At 36.2% G+C, this 20,221-nt stretch overlaps 1 non-coding gene across 1 annotated transcript; it reads right to left on the bottom strand.

The window, feature by feature from the left end:
* Positions 1–829: 829 nt before the first annotated feature.
* On the bottom strand, positions 830–933 carry LOC113926106. The gene has a single exon (XR_003521182.1). It is a non-coding gene; the product is annotated as a U6 spliceosomal RNA (small nuclear RNA).
* Between the last annotated feature and the right edge of the window lie 19,288 nt (positions 934–20,221).

Here is a 20,221-nt window from a genome sequence, read left to right on the forward strand (position 1 = left end):
GCTAATACATTTTACAATATAAATCTCAAAAATGTTATTTTTAAATGAAAGAAACCATAAACAAATGGCCACATGTAATGGGATTACATAATATGAAATGACAAGCAAAGGTAATTTTAGAGTCAGTGGTTGCCGTGGAAGGAGGTCAGAACAGAATAAACTTCACGTAGCATTTGAGAGCTTTTTGAGATAATGGGAGTATTCTAAAACTGGATCGTAGTCATAACTGCACAGCTCCATAAATGTACTAAAAATAAATAAAATGTCTGTAGACCTACAATGAGGGAATTTTACGATATGTAAGTTAGACTTGATAAGAAGTTAAATTTTAAAATGCTTTAATAAAATAAATATTCCAACAGTGCCAAGGAATACTGAAATAAGGTATCTAATGTAGATTTAGGATTCTAGTTCTCAGTCGGTTTTTAATTTTTTTTAATGGTTTGGCTCTGTCTTTTCATGTGCATCCCCCTTGTTTACAATACAATGCTAATAGAGACAAAGGGGAGTTTTTTTTGTCAATGGCAAGTACTTTGGCAGTGTTATTTTGTTAGTCCTTGGTGGATTTCTGGGGTAAGTGGCAGAAATGCAGCAATAGTTGCTTGTTAGAAGATACTTTGAAGAATTGATGAGTAAGTTCCAAATGTTCCCAATATTGGTCTAATTATTTTACTGGAAATTGTTCCAGTATATTTGATTTAAAAATTCGATTTTAAGTGTTCATTTCTTAAGCCATTTGATTTCTCCTCAGGGTAGCTGAAGTTAGGATATTGCCCTCTTATATCATTTAGATAGGAAGAAGCAGAAGAACCATCAACTTTTTTGTTCGTTTAATAAGGAATGCTTCATGAATTTGTGTGTCATCCCTGAAAAGGAGCCATGCTCAACTTCTCAATATTCTTCCACTTTTAGCCATGTGTTGCTGAAGTGAGCCCAAACCATCAACTTTTGAGATTTACCTCTTTAATGCTTTGAGTAAATCAATTTAATGTGAATTCTTCACAGTGATTTTGTTAATTTACTGTTGCCAATTTAAAAGGGAAAATGAAATACTTGGAAAATGTTACCAAATAAAATACTTTTATGAAAATTCTTTTCCAATAATATTTAAATAATTTTTAATTTTCTGGGTTTTGAAATTTCTAACTTAAGTTAACCAATTTTTAAAGATACCAAAAATTAATTTAATTACAAAGTTTTGAATTCATTAACTTACTGAGTCTTGATGGAAGTATATAAATACATATGTACTAATATGCAATATTAATATTATAAGATATATATAATTAACTACCTGAACTGTTTAGTTTATGTCCAAGATATAAAAAAGAGAAAGGAAGTAAGTAATTAGTGAGTGTAGGAATAGAATATGCCATCATTTAACGCACTGGGATTTTTTTTTTTAAATATCAGTTTAAATACCATTCATTAAGGTATAATCCTTAATGAAATACCAGATAAGAAAAATCCTCATATTAACTCACAACTATTATTGGTTGGGTTAAAAACATTTGAAGAGTGATATTTTAAAAAATACAGCATATTTGGTGATGCCTTATTTAAATATATTGAAGCAAGGATGAAAAAGTTACTTCTTAAAAACTGTATGTTTTTCACAGTACAGTTCATAATATAAAGCTTTATTTAGTAACAGCATTCGAAGATTTAGAAAGTGTAATAAAGTAAGCAATGGTAATTCAGGTTAGTTCTAAATAGAACAATATCCTGTTAAATGTAAAAGCTCTGTTCAGATCAGTAGGATTTATGACCTATTTTATCTAGCAACACCAACAACAAACTAGCCTCTTATGAGAATCCAATATTTTACTTTGCTGTTACTTATCTTTCTCCATTTACTTGCAAATAATAAACATCCTTATGACAATTTCTGGAAAAGGATTTCTGATTCGGATATGAAAAGTTGTAATTAATTACCCCAGTGATTTTACTTTGGTTTTTATAAATATTTAGAGATTTAGTTTTGATTTAAGAAATTTTATAAATTTGTAGAGATTTCCTAATTTTAGATAGGAAACAATAAAAGGAAAAACTCAAGTTTTAGTCAATGTCTTTTAGCCTTTGCATGTGTTCTATTACAAATATAGCTTATCTGAATACTGTGGGCATGAGTTTGACAGGAAATTTATCTATTTATTATTTCTTTATTTATTTATTAGTAAAAATATTAGACATTTATTTTTTTAATTCCTTGAAAAGCTAAAAGGCAGGGTAGTATTTTTGCTTTTTAGACAGAATTTAGGATTATAGAATTCATTTCATTTGGCTAGTGTTCTAGCAAACTTAGTCAATAGAAGAATAAATAGACCTTAGTTGCCAAGATTTACATCAAAGGAGCATAGATGACTGGATCAGGAGGCTTCACACCTGATTTGAACTCCAAATCAGTTCATTAATGTAAACTGTAAATCAAAGGCCATAGCCCTGGGGCTGGTGATAAGGCAGACTAACATATAAGCCAGGAGGTCTGAACAACAAATCAAAGTGGAGACCAGGCAAACCATAAAGCCCATATCACTGGGCACAGACAGCTGGCCTAAAGCCGGAAATCAGGACAAATAGGCACAGAGCCATAAGTTGATGCCAGAAGTGGGATAGACTCCAGACTTTGCCCAGTGGTTATTTTTCTTTTTTAAAGGAAAAAAAAAAAAGATAGAATTTTACTGTGCTTTAATTTGCATGTGTTTCTTCATTGTTTTTATTTTATTATGTTGTGTTAGTCACCACACGGTACATCATTCGTTTTTGATATAGTGTTCCATGATTTCTTGTTTACATATAACACCCAGTTCTCCATTCAATACGTGTCCTCCTTAATGACAGGAAATTTAATTGTGCTATCTATCTGCGTAAATTTGCATGTACTTTATTATTAAATATTAAAATGTAGGTTTAGCTCTAAGATGATTTTATATAGTCAAGAGCTTTCAAACATTTATTCGTTTTTTAAATTAAAGCATATCTCTGAAATTTTGAAAAGGACTGTATAGGACTAATTTATTTTCCTTATTTTATTCTCACAACAGCATAACTATGCACTTTAAATATTCATTTAACTCAATTGCTATGAACATAACATGAGAGGAAACTCTAGATCATAGTTTTAAAAAGAAGTAGCCAAATCTTTTTTTACAGTACTTGTACCATTTTCACTTTCCCACTAATAATGGTTGAAAGTTCTGGTGACTCCACTTTTTTGTTAATATTGTAAATTGTAACCATTCTGTTTCATTTTCTTAGCAGTGGCTTTGTGTAGTGAGAAATTTTTATTTTTGATGAGCCTTATTCATCAATTTTTCATGTTTTCTTTTTTGTAGTTTATGAAATCTTTGTGTGCTCCCATCATGAAGATATTTTCCCATGTTTTTTGCAAAACTTTTATGAGCTTTGTTTTTCACTCAGGTCCACAGCCTATCTCAAATGTCTTTAGTATGTTATACAGTAGAAGTTAAGGTCCATTTTATTCTGTAGAGATATACACCATCTCTTTAAAAGACTTTCATTTCCTCCATTTCTTGTTATTGAAAAATGAATGACCATATAAATATTGTCCTATTTCCAGAGTCATTACACTGTTTATTGATCTAGCTGTTGAACATTATACCAGTACTATCTCGTCTTGATTACTGAAGCACTGCAGCAAGTCTGAAAACAGGTTATACTTTGTGTGTGTGTTTTAAGGAGCCCTTGGGATTTCCTGTGAAAACACCCATGTTATCTGTTAATCAATAATGTTTGACTTTTTGCTTTAAATACGTAATATGAGCTTGGAACTTCTTGTAACACAGAACATGAGGAAATTCCTAAAAGACAAAAAGAATGTCAAAGGGACAGAGGAACTAACTGAAAGTCCTCTCAAAGGTCAAACCTGAACATATTGTACATTTACAACATATTGTAAAATAAGCATCAGCCCATACTGATACAAATAAAGGACTCAAGAGAGAAGTAAATGAGGGGGAAGAGAACAGTTTTCAAAGCAGAAGAATTCCAAATACTCTATGTCAACCCTCTGTCCTTAACTCTCACTCTTTTACTGTGGGCTACAGTTAGTGACTTCTTTCCAAATAATTCAGTATGGAAATGGAGGAAGGGAATGATATTAGACTGAGCAATCTGAAAAAGACTACCTGTGCCACAAGATGATTGCTAATATCACATGGTCACTTAGGCCTCGGCGTTCCAAAGGCCTACGCCCTTCTCTGAAACCTTCCCTCACACCCAACAGCCTCCGTGTTACATTTTAGCAAGCTAGGTATTATGGCTGATTTCATGCTCTACATTAACCCCAACAATATGTTAATTAAAAAAATAAAAAAAATTTTAAAAATAAAATAAAAATCAGAATAAAAACTATCATAAACCTGAGGAAAAAACAAAAAAACATTGGATACAAATGAAAGAAATTTGGAACAAATGTGGACATTAGTTAATACTAATGTGTAAACATTTTCTCATTATTTGTGACAAATGTATGATAGCAAGGTAAGATTTAACAATAGGAGAAACTGAGTGCAGAATTTGATTTGCCAAAACTCTCTGAAGTATTTATGGAAGTTTTATACATCTGCAACTATTTAAAAAAAATGTTACCTAAATTCATAAATAAATAAGTATATAAACAAAATTTACTCAAGGTGGTAAAAACATAGGGAATCAGACGACTATTTTATATTTTATAATTTTTGTACTCATGACTGCCTTGGGAAGAAAATAACCCTTAGCCTTTATTTATCTTGTAGTACTATGTAGGCTCAGAAATCACTTTTCCCTTTAAGTTTATTTTTTTCATACTATCCTTATATGATTATTTCATTCTGTTATGCTAGTCTTATAAAAAGTGGTATATGATGTCATATATAGTAATATGAAGTGTTCTCATTGAATTTGGATTTTTTTTAATCTTTGCATATTTGGAGACATGTCTAAACTCTACTGGGGCTGCTGGTTTTGGTGTGGGTAGATTTTATAATAATAATCCAATTCTTTTATATATTCTTTTTTTTAAGATTTTATTTATTAATTTGCTAGAGAGAGAGAGAGCATGGGTGAGAGAGAGAGAGCGTGAGTACAAGCAGGGGGAGCTTCAGGCAGAGGGAGAAGCAGGCTTCCAGGTGAGCAAGGAGCCTGATGCGGGACTCAATCCCAGGGCCCTGAGATCATGACCTGAGCCGAAGGCAGCCACTTAACCGACTGAGCCACCCAGGCGTCCCTCCAATTCCTTTATCTATTCTAACATGTTCAGTGTTTAAAATTGATTTCTGTGTTTGTCACATTTTTAAAAAAAGTCCACTCAACATTTAAAATTTACTCATGTTAAGTTTCCATATTATTTTCAACATTGTATTAGTCTCCCTTGGATCTGTTGTCTTATCTTCATTTTTTGCCCTATAGTTTTTCATCTTTGTCTTTCATTTTTCCTTAGTCTCTCCAAAGATTTTCATACTCTAAAAGTTATTAATTCTTAACAGTCCCTGTTAGAAGGTGGGGGAGGAGAAACTGCCCTTCCTACTGAGAAGGCACTTTGAGACCACAACACGAAGCAGGTGAGGCCCTGCAGTTCATGCAGAGTTTCATTCAGGATAACTGACTGACAGAGGGGACCAGGTGGATGGCAATACAGAGTAGCACAGCTATTCTCTGCAATGTCCAGACCTTAGTCCACAGATTTTATAGAGCAAGGGGACATGCAGAAGGCACTGTAATGAGATCAAAGGGTTCACATGCACCTAATTGATAACTGACCTTTAATTAGATCTTGGGGCACCATCTATGAGTCAGGAAGGCAAGAAACTGCGTTACCTTTAACAAATTTATGGAGGGCCAGAGCAAGCCTTTCCCGATCACAGCCTGGGCAGGCATTTGCTAAGGTATGTGTATATTAATCTCCAAGGGGCCTGGAACATGTAGCCCCAAGAGAGGACAAGAACGAGTTGGAGGGCCAAAGATGGAGTCAGTATTGTCAACACTCCTGTAGCACCTTAATTCATGTCCTTTTCTATGTTTGTGTATCTTCAGTGGTTTATTTTCTAATTTCTTGGTTATATACTTAGCTTTTTAATATTTACTGCTTTTGCTGATGTAATATAACCCAGTGATCTAACCTAAACTCTATCATTTCTTAGCTATCATTTTATTATGCATACCCATTGATAAATTTTATATGATTTTTAATAATTATGTGTTAAACTAATTCTAAAAAGATCTGAAAAAGGTGGATTTTGCTCTAATATGAATATGACAGTTTGTCCTAAGAAATCAGTGTTCCTATGTTCCTTTGAATACCAGGTAGTATATTTAAGAATAGAATTCTAGCCAGTGAAATGATAGTGATAAGATTAACACTGTAAAGGTAAATAAAATCCATTAGAGATGTTACTAAGTCACAGACCAAAGTTACATCACTCAAGGAAATATATGCACCACCTCTAGAGGAATTGAATCGATGTCTCAAAAAGGAAAATGAAAATTCGCAATTCTGTTCTTCTTATTATTTGGTTAGTATAACAACGAATGAAAAATTTCAGGTCAAAATATTGGTTAGGCAGTTTTGTTTTGAAGTAAGAATCTCCGTAAGTCAAACAGTGAGATTGTTATCAAATCGCCATTTAAAATTTTTCTTAGCAGTTATAGTCTTGATCATAATCATTTTAAATACTGTACTTTCCTTTTCTCTCTCGTGTTTTCTAAGTTTCCATTATGTAACTGCGTTACTCAGTTGCCTGAAAGTTGTTGCTGACTAGTGGTACAAAGAATGACTTATTAATATTATTGAATTCAGAGTACATAAATAAGATTTCTTAATTGCTGGAATAATAGGTAATCATTGCCCATAGTTCAACAAAATTTAAATCATATACATTATCACTAGAGAAATTACACTTTATACTAAATTGCTTTCCCAAGTCAACCTGTCAACCTCTTTTTTTAGTTCAAAATATTGGTGGTATTAATTAAGGAAAAGCTCCTGCTGAATGAGCATGGCTTTTACTTTATCATTATCATTATTATTGGTCACACTATTTCACCCACAGTATGTATGTATTTAAATGTTTGTTTTTATTCCAAGTTTTTATTGCAATTCCCATTAGTTAACAGGTATAGGATTTAATGCTTCATCACTTACATAAAAAACCCGGTGCATGGATTTTAATTATTTTTTAAATATTTTTTATTTTTCAGTAAGCTCCACCCCAAGCGTGCAGCCCAACCAGGGGCTTGAACTCATGACCCTGACATCAAGACCTGAGCTGAGATCATGAGTCAGAAGCTCAACCATCTGAGCCACTCAGGTGCCCTGGCTTTTAATTTTAAGTCTCCAGCTTCTTCCTTGTGTATTGGCTTACTGTACTTCCCATTACATATCTGTAGTTAGGTTCACTTTCATTTTGTAAAATGACTTCCCTAGTTGATTTCACCATTTTATTTAGTTTTTCCATTTCACCTTTAATTTCATTTTTTTATGTTTAAAACCTTCCTACGGACTAAAACAGACAAAATCCCCACCTACTCTAATTAAACATGTGTCCTAGCATAAACCATATAGTTGAAGAGAAGTCAGAATGCATAGATAAGAAGAAACAAGTAAAAATCTTTAGCTGAAATAAATAATATCAAAAATTATTAGAAGAGATCAGCAGACTTCAGCAGGCAGAATAAAGAACGCTCTGAAGATAGGTTATTAAGAATCTCTTTTTTTTTGAAGGTTTTATTTATTTATTTGAGAGAGAGAGAGAGAGCATGAGAGAGGGGAGGGTCAGAGGGAGAAGCAGACGCCCTGCTGAGCAGGGAGCCCGATGTGGGACTCAATCCCGGGACCCTGGGATCATGACCTAAGCCAAAGGCAGACCCTTAACCAACTGAGCCACCCAAGCGCCCGGTTATTAGGAATCTCACAAACTAAAGAAAAGAAAAAAAAAGAGAAAGAAAAATTGACCAGGTCCCTGAGAAATAAGTGACTTACAGTGAAACAATGTCTTCCTTTTTTAAAAAATCGCCAACACAGAGCTGTTAAATATCATTTCCATTCACATCTCTCTTGCTACTTTTTCTGGGTTCCAATATTAGGGATGTTAGAACTTTTTATATATTCTATATATTTCTTAGGCTTTTATATTTTGCTTTTATTTTTCTGCATACAGCAGTGTGGGGATTTTTCCACTGACCTTTTCCAGATGAGTAATTCTGCAATCTGATATGTATAACTACCATTCAAGCCATCCACTGAATTCCCTATGATGAATTGTACTTTTTAGTTCTACAATATCCACTTGAAATTTCTGTGTAGATTCCAACATACTGAGCATAGTCTACATTTGTTCTTATATTTTGTATATTTTTCTTCCATTTTAAATGTATAATCATTGTTGTTTTTTATTTTTTGTTTTTCGTGTACTTTTGCTCCACTATCTGGGTCTTATGTACAGTTCCTCCCTCTTTTCTTTCCTTCCTTTTTTTCTTCTCTTAGTAATAAGTCATGAGTTGTGATTCATAGCATGTATGGTAATTTTTATTGTGTGCAGGAATTGTGTATAAGACAACCATAGCAGCTCTAGGTGACTCCGGAATTTTCTCTTTCCTCTGTTAAGAAGATAGGCTGAGGAGCTAATTGTACGTTGTGCCAGGTCAAAGGTGAGTGGCTTTTAGTAAATCTTGGGCTTATTCTCCTTTCCTTATGTTGTTCAGGCATGGGTTTGTTGGGCTTTCAATTGTGAGTTTATGCGACTCTCTTTTCACAGCTCTGTAAGCTTATGGATGGTTGGGCTCTATCACCAAAAATTTCACAACCCAGCCTCTACCTCTTGCCACATGCAACATCAAAATCAGATAAGTGTATTATGGGGAGAGAGATCATGTGCTTGAGATAAGCCTCCTTTTACTATGACTTGTGTTCAAAATATAACATGATTTTTGGGATAGATGACTTTGAGAAATTTCAAAGAGGAGCTCACCAGCATCCCACAAAGATCTCAGATTAAGCTCTTGTGACTTGGGGAAATCTGATAGTGAATTAAAGCCCTTGATGTCAATGTTTAGAGTCTATCTAACCCTGTGTAGTAACTAAGACACTGGGGATTTCTTTTTCCCTCAGCAGAGGTCCTGCACCTGGGCCAAGCCTAAGTATTCTATCAGTCAGAATTCAGTCACAACAAGCAAAGCCCTCCTCTGAGAAATCATGCTTTCCTAACAGGAAGTGTAGCTATTGCACTGAAAACTAGAGATCAAAAGGAAGAAGTGTGCTTATTGGAACCCATACCTCTAGAGGAGATCCCATGGATCTAGGACTCTGACCTCTGGGAAGAGGGTTGGCCAACATGATGCTGGGCCTCAGGGATTTGGTGGAGGACTCAGAGGCGTGGGGTCTAGAACTGCAAGGAAGGACACTTGATAATGGTGCTAATATCTCTATTTCTGATAATTATCAGTTGGTTCTGAAAATTGCATTTGTGTATATATATATGTATATATATATATACACACACACACAGACACACGTATTCTAATTATCATCTATCTACGTCTTTGTATCATCTATCTATCATATAAATATTGTACAGAAAGAAAGTTACTGTTGATGTCAAGGTGAAAGCTGTTAATGAAGCAACACTGACATGTAGACCAATCAAAAAATTTCCCAGGTTTCCGAAGTCCCTCGAGTCCCCCCAGCTGACATATAGAGAGAAGTCCGTCAAAGAAGAAATACAACTTGCAGGTTCCCATTCCCTGTGTGACAAAGTAGAATACAAAAAGGAAGGAGGTTTGTAAGTGAGAGACAGCAAATTAAACACACACGCACACACACAGACCATCCATGAGGTGTACCTTTGCTTAGGAACATAAAGAGATTAATTTCATGAAAAATTAACCACTGAAATTGCTTAAAATAAGTAGAAACATGGTGGGAATTATATATTTTGTTAATTTTTAATGGTTAATATTTATGATCCCCTATGTTAAAAAAATCATGAGGATTTTGTTGGTGCAGGTGGAGCTTTCTGTTTTGTTTCTCTAGTAAAGTTAGAACAAGTGGACAATTCTCTTATTTCTCATCCTTTTCTTCATTTCTTAGAAAAAGCAAAAGTAATAAACCACATAAGAAGCAAAACAGAATTATCCCAGGTAGTATCATGTAAAACTTCTTTTGTATCTTGTTCTTCTTGTGGGGGTCTGGCCACTATCTATACTACCTCCAAAACCTTCTTCTCCACAGTCAGCAGGATTCCACTCATCCTTGCAATGGCAGTCTGTTGTTGCACACCCTGTTCATATTGCAGGTCTCAGGTGAATAGCTCTTGCCAAATGTGACATAAGGATACACTTCCTTTGGATGCAAATACGCTCTGCACCACACTCTCTACCATCTATCACTGCACCAATATCAGGTATGAATATCCCAGCGTGGTAGTCTGTACCCCAGCAGGTGATGCCATTAAGGTGAGTAGAATGCACAGTAGAACGATCGCTCAGAAGGGCCCCCTGGATGGCTCAGTCAGTGAAGCCTCTGACTCTTGATTTCAGCTCAGGTCATAATCTCAGAGTTCTGGAATTGAGTCCAGCTTCAGGCTGCCTGCTCAGCAGGGAGTCTGCTTGTCTCCCTCCCCCTCTGCCCCTCCACCCACTTGCGTTTTCTCTTCTCTGAAAAAGAAATAAATAAATATTTATTAATATAAATACATAAATATTAAAGAAAAGAATGATCGCTCAGAAGAGGAATTTCTGTCACATTCTGACACTGAACCTTCCCACACAGGATATCTGATATGTTACATTGTACAGATGTAGGACCATTTACACCACAGTTACCCAAATGGTCACCTTGGATGTTCATTACTTATGGCAACTATGATTTGCACTCTTGGCCTCTTTGCCAAACATTCTCGTCACTGTTCATCACGAATGCTGCATCTCTTTTCATAGCAGTATCTATCTCCTGTGCATTCGACCCCAACTTGCACATACACATCTTCTGGACCCTGATAGATTTCCCATCGCACCACTCAGGAAGGTCATATTCATTTGTCTGTTCTCTACACAGGTCACCTGAAGGCATGACCTTGAGGTCTTTGCAACAAAACCTAAAAGCACAAGTAGCTCCAGGACTCAGAGTGCCGTTTGAGTGACAGCATGGATCTTTTGAACATGCATTTAAAGAACCATGGTCACACTCTTCCTCTTCATCCACACGGCTCCCACAGTGTGTATACTTGAAGATTCTGTCTGGAGTTGTTGAAGTGTACAAACACTTTGTTTCTGCCACAGTGTTCAATACTTAGCATAATTGTGTTGCTGAGTTTAGTTGTTGTCACTCTCTGTGAAAACATTATGCACCTCTCATTCCCACATTTACAAGTGTCATCACCATGTAGCATACCCAGAGAATGACCCACCCTCATGTGACACTGTAAATGCAAAATCATGCAAGTTTTCTTATATGAAACTAATGATTCCACATCAAGAGCATATTACATACTATTCCAATGTAGGTCATGCCAATGTCAATACCATAAGCTTTCTTTACAAAAATAAATGCAAGATCAAGAGGCAAATGGGTGCCAAAGTCACCATTCTTCCATTTGCAACATGCTACTAGGAGAGGTTTAATGTTATCAATCGAAAGGAGGTTTTGTGCTGTCCATATCTCAATTCCTATTAAAATCATATCAAGGGCTCTGGGTGGCTCAGATGGTTAAGAGTCTGCCTTTGCCTCAGGGCATGATCTCAGGGTCCTGGGATCGAGTCCCACATTGGGCTCCCTGCTCAGCGGAGAGCCTGCTTCTCCCTCTTCCTCTCTCTCTCTCTGTCTTTTATGAATAAATAAATAAAATCTTTAAAAAATTATATCAAGATCCAGTGATTTAAAAAACTGATTTACATAATTGATAACAAGGCACACTGTATTCTGCACATTTGAGGTATTACCACAAACATTGATTGTGGTCGATCACTACTGCCAGTTCAAGAAACCACCTGTGGTCCACTAGTCTTTATACCCACTCTGCATCAAAATGGAACTATCAACTTTTTAGAAATTTCAACTGTTGTGCTATTTCTTCATTTGTTAATGCACATCTCATGAGTTGGAATTGTGTTTTCTCACTGTTGATATTATATATCAGTTGTTCAAATGTGGAGGAAGGTCTTTTGGGCTCGATTTCATAAGCAATCTTTCAATATTACAGACATTTGTCTGTAATATTCCTTGAAGGCCCTTAGAACAGGTACTGAGAGCAAACAGGATTCTGTGTCCCCTTCCACATAACCATGATAGCAGCAGTCCTTCAAGACAAAAAGCTGATCCTCAAGGAGAGCACCCTAGTCTGTGTGGGCAAACACTAGGAGGTTTGTGGACAGAAAAAAATTTTTTGACCTTCATGTGGAGAATGTGCTTCTGGCCTCTAAAACGGAGGCTATAAGAGAACCAGTCTGGAAGCTTCATGCCAGTGCCATGCCTCAAGGGAATCAACACTTCTGGGCATCACAGTGATGGGGTGCACAACCTGGAACCATCCAGAAAGGAACTGACACACCCCCAGCCAGAGCATAGGAAGAGATCCTCACATGCCCCAGGGCCTCCACGGCTATTGTGGGGAACCACCATATTCAGCCATTGATTAGAGCAAAAGAGGGCAGGTCAGGAAGCATCACTGCTCTGTTTCCTCCCTCTGAGCTGGATATGGTGCTGACCTTTAATCTGTCCTTTTGCTAAGCTACACCATTAGAGCTGCAGCACTAAAAGAAAAAAAAAAAAGACGAAGGACAGAGATAAGGGTGGGAGGTATGAGCTGGAGGAGGAAGAGAAAGGTATGACTATGGGTTAAAATGGGTGTCTGTTTGGCTCAAGACATGACTCACTATACTGCACTGCATTTTGTCTTAAATAATAGTAAGGCAGAGTGAGACTGGGTGTACAAAACTATGGTGATTGGCCATAGATTGACAGTTACAGGACTTAATTGAAGGACACATATGTATCCATTATACTGTTTTCTAAATATGTGAATATGTATGAACATTTCCACAATAAAGATATAAAACAAAAATTCTTAATGGAAAGGTGAACACCTATCATGTTTGGACGAAGAATTCTTGATATACACATATGGGCTAGGTATAAATATCAATACATGTCTTCCTTTCATTTTTCAAGGAATTATTCAGTGACATTACTCAGGAGAGATATAAAAATTACTCACATATATTTTTTTCTCATTGTCTGATATATATGCTTCCATGTAACAAGTTATTAATTATCCCGTCTCTTTCCTGCATTTCTCTTTTCACCTAAGACTGTAAAACTGCAAGGATCAAGGCATCAGTTGTTTTCACAAATGTTTGTAACTACTATAATGGTATCTTCATTCTGTAATCAATACATAATGGTAGTATTGGAAGATGGAGTACATTGGGTTGGTGATGGATGTTACTCAAACATGTTTATCTTTGATTCTGCGCTTAAGAACAACAGCATTTTAAAAACTTCTAGCCATGTAAAATGGAAGGAAATCAAACCAGCTGGAAGAGTAACAGCTAGAGATCAGCATATACTGAAGGCAAAATAAAGTTACTTCAGAAATGCAAAAGAAATCAATAATCCTAGAAGGAAGGAAGAAAGCTTTGGGGAAGGTAGTATTGTCTCATAGTAGCAATGCATCAAAGCCTGCATTTATAAGATTGCAAGGTAACCACTGTCCAAGGTTTGACAATAAACTACATTTATTTCATAAATAAAAATACATATACATATTTTGTGTGAAATATAGAAACAAAAAATCATCTCAATAACACAAATGTATTATCACATATTTGTGAAAATGAAATTGATATCAGCACAATGCCTGGCTGGTGATAGTGATTTGTTGCTTTCTTCTTTCAATAAAGTGTTTATAAAAACACATAATGTGCACAAGTGCTCAAATGTGAGAAACATAAATGAGCATACATGTCAAGAAAATTTAATAATATCGAGCTCAAATTTAGACAGAGGGGATGGGGCAAAGATACACATTAGGAATTTGTAATTGAATTCAATACTTTACATATAAAATTTTTATTTCTATTTATCTAGGGAAACACCCACAGTCTTCATCAGATCATTAAAGTGAGATTGTTTAAAGTAAAAACTCTTGGGTAGTTGAAAAAACACAAAATATTGAATTTGGCTATAAGAGATCTAAAACAGACTAATCAAATCCACTTCCCATTGTTGATAATATGAAATTGAAAGATGCCTATTAAAGACCTATCATCTCTTAGATCCTGTACCCATTTTTGCTTATTGTCTTTTATAAATCTTGATTCTATGTTCTTTGACCTTTTTTCTCTGGAATTATTTTCCTGTCATTTATGGAATTTCCCTTTCATAAAAAGCAATAATCACTTCTCTATCAAACTTCTCCATGGATAGCTCCTTATTCATGACTAATTCTATTACACAAAACCCACCAGTTGACAGATGAAGAACATGGAAAGACCAGCAGAAAAAATTTCCATACTCAAAATATCCATATGCCATACTACCAGACATCTGGTTGCAGTTCACTCTATACCCTGATAGCTAGCCATCCCATTAAACCACTATTTAGCCTGTTTTCCTATTCATACACCAACTACCAAATTAGTCCTACACAAACTTCAAAGAATTAGATGTCTTATTTCCTAATGTATTATCCACCAGTAATTTTACCCACATTCTGGGTTTAGTGAACATGTGGACAACTGATATAGCACCTGGATTATTCTAGCTTTAAAACTCATTTTCAACAATTGACCTAGGGCTACACATTGTATCTTACTATCACCTATTACTACTTTCCACTGTCCTAACTCTTACATATTAAATAGTTAACTACAAGTCTCATTCTCATTCAGAACTTACTTCCCAAATTTCTGGGCAAAAATAACTTTTCATTCCATTGTTTCCCACTTGTTAAGTTCCCTTATTTTACCTCTTATCCCAATAGCCTGGCTCTAGACTCCATCAATTCAGCCACTGTAGGCTCAACCCAGACAGGATTAAACTTTTTCCTGCTTCCTATACTCCTACAACAAACTACACAAACTGTAAGAAAATCAGAGTATCTCTAGGGGAATGAATGTGTGAAAAGTGAAAAGTACAAACTGGATAAGACAGCCTGACATTTCAGCCTAAAGGATGAAGTCAGGAACAAATGTTTATTTCAACCCCTTGACGCTTCTAACAATTTGAGCTTTGTTGCTTTGTTTCTTAATTTTTTTTTAATTTCCTCATCAATACACAGGACCCTCAGCTGACAATCTATTGTTTCTCTTTTACAAGTAATTATTATTAAGTTTCAATAATGGTAGTTTAAGTTGTAAAAAAAAAAAGAATTTTTCATTGGTGCACATTTAATAAGGATCTGATATTTTTATTTGTCCTTTCTTGTTGCTTGATTCTATAGTCTTTGACCTTTTTTCTCTGGAATTAGAAAAATTGGTGAGAAACTTATTTCAGGCTGAACATTAACCTCATCATTAAAATGACCTCAATGCCTAGAGTGTGTGGATACTTTTCTAGGACTAAAGGGGAGGGATATTTCACAAGAGCCCACAAGAAGACATAAGATCCCTAAATTAATTCTCTTTAGAGGACATTTCTATAAATTGTGAGTAAAATCCTAAAATACCGATTTGATTTCCACGGCCCTCTTGATATATATTTGGTAATTATTCTGGAGTATTGATTGTAACAGAAAAAACTATTTTTAAATAATATAGTGTTAAGAGTGAACTTAATCAATTTAAATCGACCAGAATTAATTCCTAAAATGTCAGCTTGCAAACAGGTAATAGGAAAACAAACTCCAAAAAATATTTGTCAGATTGAATTTGTCTTCATAACATTCTTTTATAGAATGACACAAAAGACATACCTCCTGAGAGAGTATAACATTTTCTTTTCTTTTTTTTTTTAATTTTATTTATTTATTTGACAGAGAGATGGAGAGAGAGAGCACAACAAGGCAGAGTGGCAGGCAGAGTGGAAGGGAGAAGCAGACTCCCCACTGAGCAAGGAGCCCAATATGGGGTTTGATCCCAGGACTCTGAGATCATGAACTGAGCAGAAGGCAGCCTCTTAACCAACTGAGCCACCCAGGCACCCCAAGTATAACATTTTCATTAATGTGGTAGAGAGCCATAATAGTACAGACACTTCCAAATAGACCATCATACATAATCTTTTATGAATTCTTCTTTTCTTTCCCTACAGCTTAATAAAATTCATCAATCTAGTTACCCTAGAGGGGAGATGGTAATCTCCCCTCTCGTTTTCATTTATAGCCTAATTCAGTTTTTCCCAAACAATGAGTAGCAACCCATTAGAAACACAATTTTGGGGTTCCCACTGAGTAAATAGTCCAGAATCAGACATAATACAGGTTACAGATCCTCCTCAAGATTAAAAAATTGGCAAAGAATCATGCTGTGTTTGTATGTATAACCTGTGTATGTATTCATGTATGCACAAATACTACTGCTTCTCTCCTTTATTGCTAAATTCTCAAATGACTTACCAACAGTAGAATTAATGGTCCCCCTGGTCATTTCACACTACAGTCCTGTAATAGATTAATTTGACCACTGATCGCTATGAACAGATTCTTATTTGAAACTTTACATGACAGAGTAGTAACAATCCCCTCCCTTTCATCTCTCATTTAATTGTGTTCTAGATTGAACTGCTTAGCAACAAGACTTTCCCAATCCTAAAGCCCATGGCAACTGGATAATAGTTCTCCCACTCTGGCCCCATCATCTCCATCAGGCTTTATGTCTAATTACTCTTCAATATGAATAAATGTGACTACATTTTATATCCAAATTCTATGTGCTCCCTGCACACAGTAGAAACACTTTATCTTCAGTACTTTTGTCCTGGCCCCAGATTATTTTCTCAACATTGAACCACATTATGGAATACCTGAATCACTCTAGGTTCCAGAAAGAAGTTTGACCTTACTTAAACCATTTACAAAGATACAGACATCAGTAATCATCTGTGACTTTCACTATAAGGTCAGTAAATAACTCAGGGATATTTCATATCTACAAATAATTATGCTCATCTATTAGGGAAGACTGCATCAGCAAGAATAAGGAAAGTAAAATTTAAAAGGAGAGAGAGGTGAATTGAATATAGTGTAGGTGTCGAGGTCAGTACCATGGCGATATAAGACATTTGTCCCTTCTCACCCCCCTTTTTAAACAACCACTTTCAGACATCCATACATGAACAAGAGTGCCTCAGCACTGGGAGGGACCAGGGAGGACCCCTGCTTCTTTGTGCATTGGGAAAATAAACAAACAAGACATTGGTAAGGGATGCAAATCCAAGGGAGTTGACAAACCTGTCCCACCTCCCTTTGCTTTGGCCAAGGGAACAAACAAACCTGGAGAGAACTGAACTGGGTAGAAATGAATAGGTGAGATAATTCATCCAAGTTCAGCCTGCCAGAAGGGAGATTCTAGCATGCCATTGGAGTGGGGTAAGGACAAGTTTGGTTGCAATGGACAGTGAGAACTCCACTAAAGCCACAGCACCTCCTCAGGGTGAGACTGCAATGGGCTACACTATATGGCAGTGGCAGCAGAGACATTTTCTGCAGAGGTCAAAATAGTCAACTTCTCTTGTGGGGGAGTTGGAAAAAGTGTGTAGCTGCTCAGCTAACCTAGTTTTGGGAGTCTCAAGTGGAGAAACCTGTTTGTGTCCAGCAGCTACCAAGTTTCTGAGGAAGAACCACCATCACAGGGTGAAGAAAGGGAAGAAAGCAGATAAGAATATCAAAAGTTCATGATAGGAACATGATTCATGCTCTGGCTTTAAGACTTCAGCAAGAAGTCTGCACACAAGCTTCTGGGATTGCCCCACGGATCTCTTTACCAACCCAAAGGTATCTTAAAAGCCCCAATTGCTGAACTCACACTTGCCCCCACTGTGTGGTGGGCACCTTGTATATGCTCCTGAGTGTGGCAGTGAGAGCAGGTAGATAATCTATGTGCTTTCAGAAAAATGGTCCAGTCTGTGGGTGAGGGGGATCATAAACTGGAGCCGTGGTATCACCTTCTGGGAAAACAAAATAGAGGTTTCTCAGCCAGTTTGATAAGTTATGAGATCAAGAGAAAAAAAAAACAAACCAAAGCTTATGAATTCTGCCACAAGAGGGAATAAGAGTGAAGCTGGTCTACCCAGGACAAACCTAGGATCCCTAGGGAAGAACACCAAGCAACAGTACCCATCTGAAGATAACCTTGCTCATAAGCAATTGACAATAGCTGTATTGAAGGAATTCAGCAAACTATAAGAGATCTCAGAAAGACAGTTCAGTGAGATGAGGAAAAAAAGGAATGAACAGAATGAGTTCTTTACAAAAAAAGACAAAAACCGTAACAAACCAAAATTCTGGAGCTAAAGAATTCAATGAATGAGATGAATTTTATAATTAAGAGTATCTAGAGGGGAGTAGAGAAGATAGAAGATAGAACAGATGACTTAGGAATTTTTTTTTAAGATTTTGTTTATTTATTTGACACAGAGAGAGCAGAGGGAGAAGGAGAAGCAGACTCCCCGCTGAGCAGGGAGCCCGATAGGGGGCTTGATCCCAGCATGACCTTAGCTGAGGGCAGATGCTTAACCAACTGAACCACCCAGGCGTCCTAGATAGGAATTCTGAAAGGCACCCCTATTAGGCTGTCAGTGGATTTCTCAGCAGAAACCCTTCAGGCCAGGAGAGGGAAGAACAAGTATTTAAATTGCTAAAAAATAAAAATTGCCAGTTAAGTGTACTCTTTCAGTCAAAATTATCCTTCAGATTTGAAGAAAAAAGACTTTAGAACTGAGGGAATTTATCACCACTAGACGGACCATACAAGGCATGCTGAAAGTTCTTCCAGCTGAAATGCAAAAATGCTAATCAGTGAGATAAAAAAATACAAAGTATACAATACACTGGTCAAGGTGAAAAATATATGGTCAGGTGTAGAAAACTCCAATCATGTCATAGTATGGTATATTAACGTAACAATTGTGTAAAGGTTAAAGGAAAAGAGTATTAAAAATAACTGTAGCTACTACAATCTGTAACAAATTCATAACATAAAAAGAGGTAACTCGTGACATCAAAAATTAAAAAACGGATAATGAAAGTGTAGTTGCTTTATAGGCAAAGAAGCGGCTATCTTCATAAAATGGACTGTTTTATCTTTGAGATGTTTTCTGTAAGCCTCAGGGTAACTGCAGAGTGAAAATCTATAGTAGACTGATGAAACAAACAAACAAACAAAAATTGGGGAGACAGACCACACCACTACGGAAAAACATCCATTTAAAAGGTAGACTGAAAAAGAGAGAAAAAAACAATGAAATAGAAAACAAATAGAACGCAATCAATAGGATGGCCATAGTGAGCTTTTTACATATCAATAATCCCTTTAAATTTATTTATTTTATTTAAAGATTTTATTTATTTATTTGAGAGAGAATGAGACAGAGAGAAGAGAGCACAAGAGGGGGGAGGGTCAGAGGGAGAAGCAGACTCCCCGCCGAGCAGGGAGCCCGATGCGGGACTCGATCCCGGGACTCCAGGATCATGACCTGAGCTGAAGGCAGTCGCCCAACCAACTGAGCCACCCAGGCACCCTCCCTTTAAATTTAAATAGACTGCATTCACCAATTAAAAAGGCACAGACTGACTGGATGGAATTAAAACAAAAACAAAAACAAAAACAGTCCCAATTATATGCTGTCTATAAGAGACTCATTTTAGTTTTAAAAGACACATAGGCTTAAAGTGAAAGAATGGAAGAAGATATTCCATGCAAGTGGAAATGAACAAAAGGTGGGAGTAGACAAACTTACATCCCAACAAACAGACTTTAAGCCAAAAACAGTAACCAGAGGCAAAGAAGGTTGTTATATAATGATGTAGGAAAGATGTTAGGGTTCAAAGCAGACTGGCAAAAAGAATTCTTGAGAAGTCTTTGGTGCAAAAAAGTGGTTTTATTGAAGAATGGGGACAGGACCCAAGGGCAGAAAGAGCTGTGCTGGGGTCATGAGCATATTACATACTTTCAAGTTGGCAGGGAGGTTAGGGAGAGCATAAGCCTCCCAGGTATTTTGGAAACAAGGGTTCCAGGATCCTGAGGGAGCTAGCTATTTTTAGGAAAAGGTCATTTATTATTGTTTAGT

The sequence above is a fragment of the Zalophus californianus genome, chromosome 2 (assembly GCF_009762305.2).
Source record: "Zalophus californianus isolate mZalCal1 chromosome 2, mZalCal1.pri.v2, whole genome shotgun sequence".
Taxonomy (NCBI): Eukaryota; Metazoa; Chordata; class Mammalia; order Carnivora; family Otariidae; genus Zalophus; species Zalophus californianus.